Below are 15,711 nucleotides of genomic sequence, written 5' to 3'. Positions count from 1 at the left end.
TGGTTGCCTAAAACTGCTCCTAAGATTTCTCAACTTTTCAACAAATTCAGTCTTACATGACTTCTACAGACACATGAAGTATACTTACCCAAAAGTAAGGTACAATACGTGTCTAGTGCTAAATTGACTTCACCATACTCGGATAAAAAAATTATTTAAAACACTCGACAATTCATTTTCAGAATGTTTATACTTCACAGTAATATGTTTATAAAAGACTGTGTGGGCTCCAAGCTTTGAAAAGTTCCGGTCTCTTCTTTACATACACGGATCTCATTTAGAAGGTTTCATTAATTTCTCTGTTATTCTCATAATGCATGATGCTGCTTGTTTTCCTGCTCAATGTCTCTGGAATAAAGAAAAGGTCAGTTGCCTCTCCTCCAATCTGCAAACAAGTATGTTCATTTTAGTTGTAAGTAATAATTGAAAGAGCAAATGTATACTGTGTCTGTATTTCCAAGGCTTGAGTGGTACTTTGGCACAAGACTTCTGTTAATTTCTGCAGCTGGTAATGGAGCAGTTTCAGTTTAATGAACAGATGTTCATGCAGAGCAATGATGTTTGCCATTGCAGAAGAGCGTCCCTAATAGCTGTCGGCCTTTGGAATCCATGGATGTGCTTAAGCACAGCGTGTGAGTGTTGATACAGACAAAAAATGTTCTCACAGAGATGTATGACTAAATTTCTCCTTCCCCTGATGTGTTCACATAAGCTGCTTCATCCTGCCCAAATTCAACAACATTCAGACATTTTGCACAGCAGATCATCAAACACTGCTAGAAGCCATTCATACTGTAAAGCAGAACAAAAAATTAAACCTGTTCTCAGAGAGTCTGGATGAAAACCAGCTTTGTTCTGTAATCAGAGCTTTGAATATTAAAGATGCCTAAGACAGTGACCCCCAAGAAGTATTTGACCAGGTAAGAAATCACTGGTTTACAATAAAAAAAAACAAAAAAACACTGAAAATCTGTCAGAAAAAAACTACTTCTCTGTTTTGGAAAATCCTTCCAGTGGCAGAAACTAAGAAGTACGCAAATTATCTAAAGCTATGGCATCTCTATACCAGGATGGATAAAATAATTGTAACAATTTTATTACTGAAATGCACTAGCCTGGCCATTGCCTACGTATACATTTCTGCTCGTTTCTCATCTCCCTTCAGCGCTCTGTCTGGGATTTTTCTCGTTGGGTTTGATTTCTCCACTTGAATTTCAAACAGGCCAATCAGGAACAGAAGAGGTTGTGTACAGTGAGGTCAAACCAGACCCTTTGGATGCAGCAAAGTGTAGAACAAGGGGCTGGTTTTTACCGGACTACAAATACACATGAAGACATAGGTTTTTACAATTTTTGCATAATTTCATAGTTTACATTTATACAGCTACAGGCACATATAAAAAGTAACTAAACAAGAGAAATAATTATATTGGACTTGTTTAGTGCTGTGTATTGTTAGAATCTGAGGTTGTATTTCATAAATATTTTATCTGTTAGGATCTGGTCTTGTTTGAGTTTGGTTTTGCATTTTGTCATTTTGGTGTTCCTTGTTTTTTTCTATTAGTTCTGCCTTGTTTTCACTCCAGTTCTTAGTGTTTCTAGTTATGTTTATTTTGCAGTTATTCTTTCTTACTCTAGTTTAATTGGGTTTCTTCAGTTTAGTTATTCTTTAGTGCTAGATTTCCCTTTCCCCTGTGTACTAGCCCTTGCACCCTGTACATCTCTCTCTCTCTCTCTCTCTTTCTTTCTCTCTCTCTCTCTCATTCACTATTGTCAAACAGGTTTTATCTAAATCATACAGCTTAAAGGCAGTTCTGTGTATTTGAAGAAATGGTGTGTCCGTCTAAAACCTTTTCTCAAAAATTAACACTAATTATTCTGCAATTTAGCAATTACTTTTTTAAAATCATTGCTGATGTACAGTATAACAGGAGAAGTTTACTCTGCTAGACAAGGTCATAGCAAGAAGAGATTGTCTGTATTTGTAAGCAGTGTAAGCAAATATTTCATTTAGCTGTCTGCAGTACACAAAACACACCTCCCTTACTACAATCCTAAACTAAAAGTGTGTGTGAGGTCTGTTTTGTTGTTTTTGTATCCAGAACTTGATTGACTCTGTCTGAAACATCCACTGTAAAGAGATCACTAATTTTAAAAAGCATGGCACATCTGGCATCACAGATTTTTTGTTGGTCTGTTTTGTGTTGTCATTTTGCAACTACAACTACAAAAATGTGCAGGTGTGCTTTCCTATAAATAAACATTATTTAATTGTAATTCAGCTGCTTCCTTGGTTAACCAAAATTTACTTGAACATACGGTGAACTCCAAAAAGTATTTATCTTTGAACTTTTCACACATTACAACCACAAACGTCAATATATTTTATTTGGATTTAATGTGCCCGGCCATAACCAAATAGCACAAAATATTTAAATTAAAGACTAATTAAACTTGGCTTTTAAAAATTTTCTTTTTGCATAAAATCCAAAAACTGTTGTGCGTATTTGAAAGCAGCTCAATGTCTGTTCTTTGCAAAAATGTCCAAACTCAGTCAGACTAAATGGAGAGCATCTATGAATATCTATTTACATTTTTGCCCTATATTCTGAATTACATTTAGATCTAGACCATTTAAAACATGAATATTCCTTAATTTATGATAAACAACTTCAGTCTCATGTATTTTGCAGCCTCTAACAGGTTTTCTTATAGAGCTGTCCTGTATTTACCTCCATCCATCAATACTGCAGCTTTCTTGTACAAATTGAAGAAAAGCACACCTACGTTTTTGCCACCCTGATGTTTCACACTGCGAATGGTGTGTCCGTCTAAGTGTATCGTTAAGGGCCCAGCATGGTCAGCTGAAGTCAAACTGTCAAGCAGCCAGAATATATGTATAGAGGTGGCAAACATAGTTTAAATTTAAACTTAATAATGTCTAAAACTCATGCTTCATTTTCTCAAGAAATGACCAAGGATTTTATTGTGACTCATCCCTTAGTAAGCAGATTTTGTTAGTCCAGCATTAGTCTTGCTACATGCTGTTCTTACATTCAGCAAAAACTTCAGGGGGCATTTCTATCTTATACCTCTTCATCTGACATCAAGGATAATGGCCTCTGTCAGGCATTTAAAGGTTGGGCCAACAACCTCTCTGTCACATCTTATATCAGCCTGTATTTTCATAACCTTGTCACTTTTATTGTGGCATAAATTGGTGTAAGGTCAGCAGTATCCTGGCAGCGTGCATAGAAACAGGCCATGAGGTTAATTAAAAAGATGTCCATAACAACCTTTTACATCCCCGATGCAAAAGCACTGCAATTACCACAAAGATACACATACAAAGACACACACATCCTTTTGCTAACCAAAGAATAAATTGATTGTGAAAGTGTCAATGTGCACCACTGCCAAGTATTGAACATTAAACCTATTCCAGCATGTAGGGGTGCCCACCAGAAATGTGTGCTCCCTCTTTCTTAGCAGTTTTCTCTGCCACTGCGAGTTATGCTCACCTCCCAGTAATGGTTCCTCCAGGCTTGAAATTAAAACAATTTACCCCATTCTGTGGCACGTATTGGTGTTGAAATCCAACCCATTGTACCACTCCTTGCTCCTGATGAGGCCACACGACAGAGCAAGCAAAGGACGTTGGAGAATATAAAAGATGTCAGCTTACATGACCAAGTAGTGTTGTGTGAAATGACTTTAGCCCAACATTGTTAACGGTGAGCAGGCTACTCCCGCCATGTTCGATAAAAGCAAATAAAAGGCCAGATAAAGCTCTGATGGAATGTGGTGTGTATATGTGTGTGTTTATGCTTGGGCCTCTGTGTCTTTGGATGCACGGGTATTAAGCTTGCTATCTAATTCTTGCGCTCTATTACAGGCAGTGCTTAGCATCAAAGACACACTGTCCTCCATTTACCTTTGAAGAGTTTCTACTTCTATGCATCTTGTGTTCTTTGATGCCATCACTCTACTGACCATTATCCAACCTGACATTACCTTTGAAAAAGATGCAGGATAACATTTCAAAATGCAGCTTTTGAAGAAACTATGTTAAACAGAATAGACATATCCTTTAATTGTCCCACAGTGGCACAATTCAAATGTACCTGCAGCAAGTTAAAGGTCAAAAGGATGCATTTAATTCCACATGAAAGTCTCAAAAGACTTGGGAAGCAAACTCTTGTTTTCTTATCAAAAAAACAAGAGACTTCCAAGTTTGCAAGGGGATACAACACAGCTATTAAAGATGGCAATTTATGTTTTCTTTCTTAAAGAAAAAAGTGTACCAGATGTGCATGTATGTTTATACATAAACACAATGACAAAAAGTGAGAAAAAAAAAAAACTGTGAAAATAACCAGACTGTTATTTTAAATTAAAAATGTCAAATAACAGCAGTGGTGTAAATAATTACTGAGTTTGTTTATTATCCTCCAGGAGGAAATATTTTTGATTATGCTTTTTTGGGCACCTAGGATGCAGCAGTCTGTCACTGAAGGAACTCTTCAGTTCACCAACAACTTCATGAATGGGGTGGGAGACATTGACCAATAGTAATGTTTTTAGTAGTAAAGTCGTATTTTTTTGTAGAAATGGAATAATATGGAATTACCAGGCAGACAAGTTAAACATTTAAAAAGGTCAAAACTTTGGTAGGATTCCTACAATCATCTTTTTCTTTTAAAGTCACTATATTACCAGTGTTGTATAGTAACGAAGTAAAAATACTTCACTACTTTACTTAAGTATATTTTGGAGTACTTCATACTTTCCTCGAGTATGAAAATTTTTGATGACTTTCACTTTTACTTCACTATATTTCCGAACTTAATTGCGTACTTTTACTCCGATACATTTTCAATGTGTGGTTTAGTTACTCGTTACAAAAAAGCGAGAGAGAGAAACGCAAGTGTTTTGATCCCACCTACTGATTAGCAAGTAGCAAGTAGGCTACCGAACAAAGTCTGCAGCCTACTTGCCTGGGCTTGTTCATCACCTCCAATAGGATACACCTGTTTCGCTTCTCCCATTAAACACAAAGCAAGTCTCGCAATCAGCAGCAGCCACATGGAGGAGGAGACGGAAACCACAACGACTGCAACTACGTCGGACACGGCTCCAGGGGAACCACTAGCTGGTGATGAGAGCCCATAGCCTTATTTAAACACAATATACTCTTTCGTGGGTGTTAAAAGATTCGTCGTACCGCATGCAGTGTATGTTATTCCTGCCCGAAGATGTGGAAATTCTATCTTACAAAAACTCCCCGTCCAACTTGAAGAAACACATCGAGGTAACGTCTTATGAAATGGTTATAATCCTCCTGTTTCAGTAACTATAGCTTGGTCACTAGACACTACTGTATTGTGAAACGTTGACCATAAATGAACTTTGTTTGGCATTGTTTCAGTTCCACACGTGGTGTATTTAGCTTAGGCTTAATGTTGACTGTAGCAGGCTACCTAGACTCCTCTGTTCAAGGGGGGACAGAAGCCATAGCGATAGCAATTTAGACTAAATTTAACGAATATAGGAAAGGCATGCAAGTTCAAAACCAGGTTTACAGATGCCAATAAGCTGCATTTCCCTCCCAATTTTTTTTTTCTTTTGCATAATGACCAGTTGTGTGCACCACCTACTGACTGTAGCATTGACTGATTCACTGATTTGTGAAGTAGAGTAATCGTAACAGCTCTTTTTCTTCATGTTGGCCGCATTTTCTGTACTATTTATTTTTCTCATTTTCAGCACTGACCTTACTTGAAGGGAAAACTTAAGGCTTACAAAAACTTTGTATTTTCTGTCCTGGAGGGTATACTAAGAAGCTAGTTCAGTTGTAAAGCAGGTTAAGTTAACCTTGTGCTATAGGTAAAGCACCTAATTTTCTTAACTAAATGATGCCTGCAGGTATATCTATTAGCAGGTTTAATTTTGCCTGCACTTGGTTGGGTACATTATTTTAAGTGTATTTGACAAGTTTACCAAAATATAAAAAATGTCATTCAAACTGCATTTGCTTTGTTTTACTTTTTACTTGTACTTTTCATTACATTACTTGAGTACATCCATTTTTACAGTAATTTCCATACTTAAGTACAAGAAGTTTCAGATACTTTAAGACTTTAACTCAAGTAACATTTCAGTCAGTGACTTGGACTTTTACCAAAGTCATATTTTGGAGAGGTACTTATACTTTTACTTGACTCTGAGATTTCAGTACTTTATACAACACTGTATATTACTATGTCTTTATACAATTTTTGAAAGCTCAAATATTATGGCTTTGTAGCATGTCATTGGTCAATTTCCAGAATTTGAGTTATACAGATGCATATGTGGGTATGTATCAACATCTCAAACATATTGCTTTTATCTGTGACATTATGATTAAATTTGTCAACATTGATTCAGGATCCCCACAAGTCTGCTTCATGCGTGGGTGCAAACTCTTGCATGAGAGTGATACTTTCACCTGTTTAAAAAAATATGTCTAAATCTAGGCAAAATGTTCAGCCAGTCATAAATAATATAGATGGTGAGAGGTTCTGTGCCCTTAAGATAAACTGGTTTTAATGCAAAATGTGCCTCAGTCTCAACTGCAAAAGCACAAAAAGTTGTGAAGATGCTGGCTGCAGCTGGCAAAAATTTGTAATTATCCCAAGTGTACGAGGTCCTGAACTGATATGGGCTGAAAGCCAGTCAGAAAGGACAACATCCAACATAGAAGGAGGAGTAGGCCTTAATTTTTGGAGACTTGTCCATTGTTCTGATAAAACAAGACTGGAAGAGTTTGGCCAATGACCAACGATACATATGAAAGGGGACAAAGATGAGGACCCCTTACCAATAGTTAAATACAGCGGTGGCAGCATAAGTTGTGGTATAGAAGGGACTGGTGCACAAATCTTTGTCATCATAGAACAACAACAATACTTCTCAATAGCTCCTCTTATTTTTTCAGTAGTGTTTTGTATTAATGATCCACACTACTAATGAAAATTAATTGAAAATCTAATTAATTTTCAATATATCATATGGGAAAAACATTAAAATATACAATTCCCTTTTCCATCATGATGCAGTAGAAGTCTGATTTTAGAGTACACAGTGTGAGTCTATAGAATGTAATTTCATATGATATAGCAAGCAACAAATCATCATATGCAACTGACTACACTTAATCAAACAACCTAAATTATGAACAGTGATAGAAACTTATAAAAAAGAAAGTGATGGAAAGTGAAAAGCCAGAAAAAACAATGGAAATTGTTTTCATTAGAACATTTTGACGGTTGTTTTTCTGGTGACCATGTTCTTACTAATTAGCTGTAGCACAGTTAATTGTAATTATGTCTCTAAATTATCAATTTACCAGACGGAGAGCTCACTTAACTTCATCCCAACAGGCAAGTGGTTTTGAATAAAAACAAGAAAATTGTGTAACTGAATTCTTAAAATGCGAAGTGGCAAATGTGCTGAACAGGCTAATTTTGTTTAATTGTAAAACAAACAAAATGTTTAACTATGCAATTGAAATACATCATTTTGAGATCAAAATGACATTGTGCTTTTAGAACACACAGCATCCTATTACGATTATGTCCTGCTAATTGAAATGAGTAGAATTAACTTATTAGACTACTTCTCAGGTGGTCTTAATATAACATGTACAAGCCCTCACAATTAAATAATGACACATTACTCAAAAGACCAACCAAGCCAACTAAATAGGACTTAAAATTGTAGCCATTTATTTAAGATGAAAGCCAGATCGACTGTGGGCTGGAGGGATTGAACTGGACCCTGGCAGGGGTCCCATCCCCTTGACTTTCCTGTAGGGTGTTAGATTAGGTGAACTGACATGATACCCCAACCCTCATTGATCCTCTGCGTCCTGAACGCTGTGGAGTGCCATTCACCATCAAGCTGACTGGGGGCTCTTTGGGGAGTTTCACTCATCTTTGCTGGGCAGCCTTACTGCCAGGTTTCCCAGTCATCGGGGTGACCAGATTTTTGGGATCACTAGGGGATGTGGTGGTCAGGCTAAGCGGCTGGGCTCTATGCTGTGCATGTCTCACTGTGCCTCTTTGGCGTTTGTACAAACTGCGAGTAATTTTAGAGTTAGGGTGTTTATTTAGGTGTTTTTATTTCTGTTAGGTTTGTTTACTGTTATTTTATTGTGTCCAATTTTAAATGGAGGAAGGGAGTTACAGGCCTCAACAATCTGGCGGCATGTGGAGACAACAGCCAGGTATTTTCAGAGCTGGATAATGTGATACAGCTGATGCCAGAAATAAACACACACTGAGGTGTATTTCTGTGATTAAAATATAAAAGCCAGACAGTAAAAAGGGAAAACTGCTCAGGAAGAGGTAGGAGCCATAAAAAGACTACATCCCCCTTTCTTAGTGCCTAGTAAGATATAACTCTGGGACAGAGCAATTTTTTTTTTACCATCTGTTAAAATCTTATTTTAGTGAATCTCTTTACTAATTTCTGTAATAATAATAATGCAAAGATGCTCATGATTTAAAGTTTTTCAGGAATTGGCTCAGCAGTTTATTTTTTTTAAAGGTTTTGTTGGCCCTACAGGCTTTTATGTGACAGTTGTGAGACATGAAAGTGGGTTGTGAGAGAGTGGGAAGACATGCAGCAAAGGTCATGAGGCTGGGTCTCAAACCTGTGACGACTGCGTCAACGACTACGGCCTGCACAAGGGTCACACCTGCCATCAAAGAGTCACTTAATCTGATAGAATGTCACTGGAATAAATGCGAGTTGATTCGAAGACCCAGACATTATCCAACATCAGTGTAGGAACTCAAAATGATCTTCTGGTGAAAAGCTCTATCAGATGAGTTGAAGCTGTCTTAGCTGGGCCAACACTCAAGGGTAAGTCTGTGAACCGAATCCAGATGAGCAAATACTTTTGGTAACATAGTGTATTTAATTCCCAACTCACCTGTAACATTCCCCCTACGTTTACAGGTTGTGCTTCTGTGCAACCGCCTTTTACAATCTCAGTACCAAGGGAATCCTTATAATTTCCTGCTGAATGAAAAACATTTCACTGGATGAAAATAAGCTATTTTTAAGCTTTTTAAGTGCTTTTTTATTCTGGTATGCAGAAGGAAAATATGTGAATAGTCAGACATAATTCACAGTCTCACCAAATTCCCAGACTTGTCTGGCAGGCGAGACTTGAATGCTAATTTTCAGCATGTGCTTCAGCGTAAAGCAACCATGCTTGGAGCCTGTGGAGTCCATTTACAGAGAGTATGCCTGGGTACAGAAGTGGTTTGCCAAGGGAACAGTGAAAGGAAAAGGCTAGAGAGCTTTTTTTCTTTTGCTTCTTGTGTTTTATTAATCTACTGGCTTGTTATACATTCATCTAAGTGCTTTATCTGCCCATCATTGCTCGCTCACTTCACACCTACTGCGGCAAACATCACATCTCCCACGACAATGTGCGTGCCTGTCTGCTTTGCTGAATATCTCGTTCAGCCTTGCAAGAACTGCTATATAATTGACCTTCTTTAAAAGAACAATAAGTAGGTGACACAATCAGACAGAAGTCTCTTTTATCAAACATTCTCTCAGAATAAACTTTCACATTAGGATCTCTCATTTTGCTTCTTGCTTCTCTCTTTTGGTTATGCATTAGTGCCTGTGCTTTGCCTCATTATCCTTTCCCCTTTAGACTCTTGTTGCTTCAACAGACCCCTCTTCACATAGCTTTGCATGTGATCAATGATATCTTAAGCTCTGAGATCAGTGCAACCTTCACTGATCATGAAAAACTAGTTCCCTCTCTGGCCGTTTTCAGTAAGCTCTAAAGCTCACTTTGGAAAAGTTTTCTTTTTTTCCTGTTAATGACTTTGTTTTGTAGACACATTTCAATCCTGTGTGATTACGGTAATATTGATGATGGAGGTAGCCCTAGTGTATTTATTTCACAGTGGAAAATCTAAAGATTTAAAATGAGGGGTCTAAATATAGGAAACAATGATGTAACAGACATTTTAAGATATTAACATTACACTTTTGCAAGTTAAAATTAAACCCAGCTGCCTGGTCATTCACCTGGAAACTCTCAAGAGAATCAGTGATAAGCAAAACCCTACGGGCCCTTCAAGTGAACCCCACTCATGTCATCTGAAACAGATGGCTGCAGGATTGTGCTACACTAATGAAAGGGCTGTACTCCACTTCAGATATCCGTCACCCTGACAGTTTTCGTCCCTGTCGAAGACTTATCAAACTTTTACTATCATTTTTTTGTGAGCTTTCAAGTCACCTCCATTACTATGATCAAGGCCACCTGAGCGAGCAGATTTTGCTAAACTTAATGTCTTCAAAGCAGAAAGTAGAGCAACTTTATCATCTGCTTAAGTAACTTAAAACACACAGTTTTGCATTCACATGTTTTACTGAACTCATAATAATGTTATAGCAGTACCCTGTTTCTTATACAAAATATAGTCTCTGTATCCCTTTTATCATTGCCTTTAAGCCATCTCAGCAATTATAATTATGAAATAATCCCATAAATATACTCTATCGCAATCTGAAGTTGGAATTTGTGCTTCTGGACTATGATTAAAGAAGCTCGCAGCAGGAGGTTTCTTCAAACAAGCGGTTGGAGTTTCATAATGATTCACACTGCTATACAATGCCAGTGTTTTCAATTGTGCCAAAAGTAGGACCAACATTTTATGCTTTTCCATACACCAAGGCATTTCTGCAGGCTCAAAGCCCATAGAAGAAAACTTCCTGCTATTTTATGTCTATTTAAAATGGTTTATCCCAGATTGTCTGGAATAAAATAATGCTAATATAGTTTGTATTTTCCTATGTTTTCTTTCTAATGTATTTTTATGGAGGAAAAACAATAGTTTTCAGAAAGGTAAAACCAGTAGCATAGCATCTTGGGTATCGTCATTATTTCTTCTTTTAAGCATGTGGCATCAGAATAAAGAAAAGCATTGTACACAGTTCATTAACAACATGGTGATAATAGTTTAGTGAAAATGTAATTATTACCACTAATTGTTAAAACCAGGTGGTCATTTTGTGAAGCACGTGATATTATAATAAGCTCTCACTGTTGTAGAATGTCCTCACCTTCGCAATCATTGATTTCTCATTCATGGGAGACCAAGGCTGCCCTTTCTCCATCCCATCTCCCAACACTAACACGCACCACTGACACATGTCAAGCTTTAGTCACAGGGGGGGGCAGAGTGGAAGAGAACACAGCACAGCATGGACTGGGTGATAAAACTATGGCAGCTCTACATGAGAATCATTGCTTCACAGTAGGGTCCTTACAGACTGAGGTTACACTCCTCTGGAGTGCAACCCGACAAACCTGCTATAAAGGGAGCATACTAAAGATAAGGCAGGTATTTCTACTATTGAAAGTTTTTTGTGAACATTATGTATATTAAATACAGCACATGTGCAGCTTGATTTAATTTTGCCATGATGTCACTATCACTGCTTTTTCTATACCTGCTGATTGCTTGACCATCTGGGGTTGACTGTTCTAAATCCTTAGCTCAGAGAAAAGACTATAAAATACTGTTGTTAATTTATAAATCACTGAACGGCTTAGCACCACAAGACATTAAAGATCTGTTGTTGTATCAACCTTCCAGGCCCCTCAGATCTTCTGGTTCTGGTTCTGCTGTGCTCTCTGAAACCAGAACTAAACGTAGAGAGGCAGCATTCAGCTTATATGCACTACAAATCTGGAACAAACTTCCAGAAAACCTCAAAACAGCAAAACATTGATTTCCTTTAAATCTAGACTAAAGACCCACTCGTTTAGAGTTGCTTTTGAACCATAATAAATGAAACACTGACCAACATTTTGATGTGTAACGCTGGTACTTGGCAAATTGTTGACTTTGTGTTCTATAACTTTGTATGTTTGTGTTTTTATAATGCAAAGCACTTCGTACTACCTTGTTTCTGAAATGTATTATACAAATAAACTTGGATGATTGATAGTTCAGTGCACCATACACAGACTGAGTGCCCCAGGATGATAAAAAAGAAAGTTAGTGGTTGAATTAATCAGAAAATTGGTCAATTCTAGCCTCCTCTTGGAGTCACTTCAAGCAGCTCTTCACAAACGTATAGGGGGAAGTGTCATTTTAAGTCACAAGAGTGTTTACCAATGCAGTACTGGACCTGTAATTCAGAAACAGAAGTAGTTCAGAATCTATTTTCAATCCATAACATCTGACTCATAAATATTCTGTTATACTGGAATCTTACCAGCATCCCATTCATCCATGTATTCATACTGTATGTTTACTTAAAAGGAAACATCAACGCAAAGAGTGAAACTGGAATGACAGCCTAAGCGAACAGCCTTTATCTTGCGTCTACCATGACGGTGACTCACGTTTTGTGAAATACGCCTTGACACGTTTATTTTATAGACGCCTGTGTCTGTTGTTTTAAATCATAGGGAACACAAATTAACTTGTTTTGCCTTCAGTGTTCAGGCACATAATTGATGTGTAATTTAGGCCATGACGGGCTTCAGTTGTTTCTGTATTCTTGTTTAATGTGTGGAACTCAACATATCATGTGTTGTTTGTAAAATGTGACATAATTAGTTTGTTAATGCAGCTAAACTGCATTAACAGAATGTTAGAGACAGAAGTACAAGGATCTAATGGCTATACTGTGAAAAATATGACCTAATTTATTTCCTCTTGCATATACATGACTATGATCATTATCACTTTAAAAAAGACAGACCAGTGATACTAAACCAGTGGGAGAACTGACGTGGTTGTTGTGTTGTTTACTGTAGGACATTGAGAATGACTGTAGTGCCTTACAAAAGTATTGAACTCTTTAACTCTGTCACATTTTGCAACATTACAACTTTAAACTCCAGTATATTCTGGGATGTTATGAAATTTTATCAGTACAGCACTTTAAAATAGTAACGACTGAACAAAAGTGTATTTGATTAATACTACATAGGCTAAAATGAAAACAGACAAAAACAAAACAATTTGACATTAGCAAAAATATAAAGGTATTAAGGTTAAAAATGTCCTCATGTGTTTAATGTGTTAGTAGTTTGTGAGAGAACAGCCAGTAAGTTTGTATAGATTGTGGGGCTTGTGCAAGCAAATACAAGCATGTTATTTAAATTAGTCCTATTACACCTCTAAAAATCCAGGCTCGGTATTACATAAAAATGCCATATATCTACATACTGCCATATGGATTGTCATAATGATGAAGTGAAACTGTTAAAGCAATTACTCTTTCATAATCATAACAAAAATGAATCTCATAGCATTTTACATAAAATTTATACAATTTAAAATACTTTAACATCTTGTTTAACTGCACTACAAAGCAGCTGTTTGTCCTCTAAAATATGTCTTGTATTTTTTGCTCAGGGCTTTCATTGAGAACTGACAGCACCACTCTAGTTTAATGTATTTTAGATGTATTGGGTGTCTCTTTTCATGCACATGTGCTCAATTCAGCGAGGAAGTGTCTGCTCAGTGAAAAACGTTCTTTGGAGTCTTGTCATTGGGTGACTGAGCTTATGATGGAACAAAACTGAACTGGAAAAAAAAACTGATGAATAAACATCAGAGGGCAGGAAAGAAGCTAGTATAGAGGCTGTCTGGTTTTAGTGTTGATGTCTGTTGTGCAATTTTTTAATTGAATTTCTTTGGTGTTTTTATATTGATGTAAATGTCAAGATGTTACTCCTTGCTGGTCAGGTTTTGCCATGCCAGCTCATGTCTAGTTTCTAGTTTCTTTAGCCCTGATTTTTCCCCCCCCCCCCCCCTTTGCATTACTCCTGTCCGGTGTTTTGGTTTTCTTATTCATCCTCAGTTTCATTTATGCTATTTTGTTTTGCTCTTCATTTCCTTGTTTAGTTAGTGTTATGCTTTTCTTGCTGCTTGTGTATTTGTATTTATTTTCTTAAATTGTTTTCAGTTCAGCTAATTGTTCCAGCAATCAAGCCCATTAAACCCACCTGTGTTTCCCCCTCTTAGTTATGCCAAACACTTGTCTCCCAGCTATTCAAGTTCCTGACTTTCCTTGTTTTCTGTTGGATTCTCCCTTCTCTTTAGCTTAGTTCAGGTCTACCATGACAGTAAAACCTTGACGTTGCGTAAATGTGTTACTGGAAAGACTTGTTACTCCATTACAAACTTCACAAATGCAAATCCTGTGATCCTTTATTTGGACAGACTGTGGAAAAGAGTACATTGCAAAACATTCCTGTCAAAATCAGTCATGATCAAATACAAACTTCTCCTACAGTTTTGTCTCAAGGAGCATGATGGCATGAACATGCACCGAGTGGAAATAACAGAAATCACATAAAACTAAGTGAATCTGGAAATATCAATAATGTAGAACAGCACAGGATGTCCTGTGCTTTTAAAATTCATCACCTGATACCTGTACTTCCATACAGTATTTGGACATGGGGGATTTATTTTCAGATAATGATGATCAGCCTGACAAAATTTTCCTGAGGTTCAATTAATCACATGTCCTTGGTTAGGTGGAACAAAGACAAAGGCCCCTTAAACACTTAGTCACTGCTAAGTTTCAATTTTGCTACTGAACCACCACAAAATTGTACTGTGAGTGATGACTGTTGAAGTCCAGGCAAAATATAAATGATAAAACTTTAATTAGCTAGAAAATAGAGGTTTCTTGCTGACTGGTGTGATATTGCTCTATACCACTGACAGGTACCATACCTTAAAGTATTTATACCATTTGAAGATTTCATAATTCATCATATTAGAAACAGAACCATGTCTAACTGCAAATGCAACTGAAAGTTTGCGGGATATGTCTCTACCAGCCTTTAACATCTAGAAGTTAAAATGTGTGGCCCATCTGTCTTAGCAAAATAGCACAAGCTCAATGTTTTGACACATATCCTCAAATGGATTTTACATCTTGACTTTGACTGGCCCATTCTAATACATGAATACGCATTGACCTGAACCAATTCCTTGCAGTTCAGGGTTGTTGTCCTACTTATACAAGCAGTCTCAAGTCTTCCAGCCTGTAGCAGCATTTCCTATTGGACTGATCTGTTTTTGGTTCAGTCTGCTTTCCGTTCAACACTTCTGCAGCTTCCCTGTGTTTGCTTGGATACTTGCAGTCTTTTACATGGCTTGTGGGAAACTTTAAACTATATTTATTTTAAAATTAAAACAGATTAAGGTGTGTAGCTATAAAGCAGCTAAAATTATTAAGATGTTGAAGGACAATTAATAATTTTGCGAGGTGCTGTCTGTAATTTATGTGCATTTGTTTCTGAAAAACACTGCTTGCCAACTGCAGAAATCATGTGCACATGGCCACAGTAGTATTGCCAGGTGCTGTCCCTTTTTTGCAGTCTGTCTTGATAACCCATGCATGCTATGCTATTTAAGTGATGCATTCATTTTTGATACAAACTATTTTTCAAAATATTTAAAGTTTTCAAGAAGAAAGATAAAGCTACAATGCTTACCTCATCTTGTGATGATATAGTGTCTTTGTCCTGCTTTTATCACTATGATGATGACAGCTCTATCTGTTCATTACCAAATTTTGGAAGGGAGTTTGCTGACCGAGCCCAATGTCCCACAGGCCCTGGCCACACTAGCTTACTGTTATCAATCTCTCCAC

Source organism: Xiphophorus hellerii, chromosome 5 (genome assembly GCF_003331165.1).
Source record: "Xiphophorus hellerii strain 12219 chromosome 5, Xiphophorus_hellerii-4.1, whole genome shotgun sequence".
Classification (NCBI taxonomy): domain Eukaryota; kingdom Metazoa; phylum Chordata; class Actinopteri; order Cyprinodontiformes; family Poeciliidae; genus Xiphophorus; species Xiphophorus hellerii.
Note: the sequence above shows the minus strand (reverse complement) of the source record.